We start from the raw sequence: 2,112 nt of genomic DNA on the forward strand, positions 1-2,112 counted from the left end.
ATTTATGTTTTCTGTTAGGGGATTCCACACTGAGTTTTCATGAACTTGCCCTTTCCTTTTTAACTGTACAAGTAATCCTCAGCCTTAGACGATTTGGTGCTGTGAGGGACTTGGAGGTGGCCACACTACTGCTCCTATTTTTCTTTTATTTGGTGTTTATTTGCTATTAGATCTCATTTTGGGTTTTGAAATGTAATAAGTCCTCTCTAATTTTCCAACTTTTAATTTAGGGATTTTTGCTTGTCATGATTTATATCTATTAAAAGTAGAACATGATTTTCCAAAATGATAATTGTTTTCAAAACACTGCATTTCCGCAACACTTTTAATATGCTTCCGTGACAAACAAGGTTTTAAAAGTAATGATGATTTGAAGTGAATAACAAATTGCTAGAATGATTTGAGTTCTAACAAAGAGGCTTTAAATTTCCAAACGGGTTTATCATCACCAAGAACAAATTTTTGAAAAGCACTCCAATGTGACACCGCCAGATTTGGCCATAACGTCTAAGCCAGGTTTGGGGTGTTACAAGCATTGATGATATTGAGGATACCTGAGATGCGAGTGAAGTGAGTGTGTCTACTTCATGTATTCTAGCAACTCGTCTTCCTACCACTGCTTGATTGGTTGGCCATGGATAATTGTTGCTGGCAATCCTCGCAATGATTTCATAAGCCTCATTATAAGACTTAGGAAGAAGAGCACCATTAGCAGAAGAGTCCACTACCATCCTCGTGTGAGCATTGAGACCATTATAAAATTTCTCAAGTTGGATGCAATGTGGGATTCCATGATGAGGGCACTTCTGTAATAATTCTTTGTACCTTTCCCATGCCTCATACAAAGACTCATCATCCATTTGTTGGAAAGCAGTGATCTCGTTCCTCAACTTAGCATTCTTACTAGGCGGGAAATACTTCATAAGGCATCTTTCTGCTAACTCTTGCCTTCTGGAAATTGAGTTTGGTGGCAATGAGTTCAATCAGGCTCAAGCTCTATCCCTTAGTGAATATGGGAACATCTTCAATCGTAATGCATCTTCGAGTACTCCGACATACTTGAAAGAATCGCTCACCTCATAAACAGTCTTAAGTGTAGGTGAGGATCTTCAGTAGGCATTCCACTGAATTGGCCCACTGTCTGAAGCATTTGGAACATGGCTAGCTTCAGCTCAAACTATTGTGCCACAATTTCGGGTCTCCTAATACCCGAATTAAGATCATGGAATACTGTCTTAAAGCTCTATCCCTATCATCAGCAATAAAGATAGGATTTTGAGCAAGGTTTGCTCCGTTTCCTTGATTTGGATTTTCGAAGTTCATCTCTTCGGTCCTTCTCTGACTTGCTTGCCTTCTTCGCTGTTGAAAAGTTCGTTCAATCTCAAGGTCTATAGGGAGTAAATCGATAATTCGGTCAATACTCATAAACACCTGAAATAATCATAGAAAAATTAATTAAGTAAAAATTTAAATAGAAAATAAAACCAAAATGCAAAACTAACAAATTCACAAATAATGACTTTTTAAAATAGTCCTCGGCAACGGTGCCAAAAACTTGGAACGACAGAAATGTGCAAGTGTACACAATTGCAACAAGTAATGAAGTGACAAGTAAATGTCAAGTTATCATACGCACAAGGACTGTGAAAAGAACTATTTATGAATGTTATTTAAAACACTTTGGTGAAGAAAAATATTTTTTTTGAAGAGGGTGATTAAAAACTAAGATTTTAAACTAAGTACACTAAATAAATAAATCTCAAAAATGCACAATTTCGAAATATGAGTTTAATCAAGATGACATAATTGAGTTAGATTAATTACATTTCTTATCTTAGAGTTATTAAACTCATGTTTATATTGTTACGAATAACTTCACGACAACTCGGTAATTTGCTAACTTATGAACATGCTCACCTACCTGAATCAATTCATCTCTTGGACATATCTCTATGTCAATATAATCGATTAAACAAATCTTAATAGGCAAATATGTTATAGCACATACATACTTATTAAATTGAAATAATCTCTTAAACATATCCCTATGTCAATTCGAACAATTAACTCAATTTAATAAGCACATAAAACTCTTTGTGAGGTAACAAAGTA

General features: G+C 35.2%; 1 non-coding gene across 1 annotated transcript; it reads left to right on the forward strand.

Annotated features, from left to right (window-relative positions):
* Positions 1 to 786: 786 nt before the first annotated feature.
* On the forward strand, positions 787 to 893 carry LOC128291914 (small nucleolar RNA R71). The gene has a single exon (XR_008281898.1). It is a non-coding gene; the product is annotated as a small nucleolar RNA R71 (small nucleolar RNA).
* The last annotated feature ends 1,219 nt before the right edge of the window (positions 894 to 2,112 follow it).

This window comes from Gossypium arboreum, chromosome 4, assembly GCF_025698485.1.
Source record: "Gossypium arboreum isolate Shixiya-1 chromosome 4, ASM2569848v2, whole genome shotgun sequence".
Lineage (NCBI taxonomy): Eukaryota > Viridiplantae > Streptophyta > Magnoliopsida > Malvales > Malvaceae > Gossypium > Gossypium arboreum.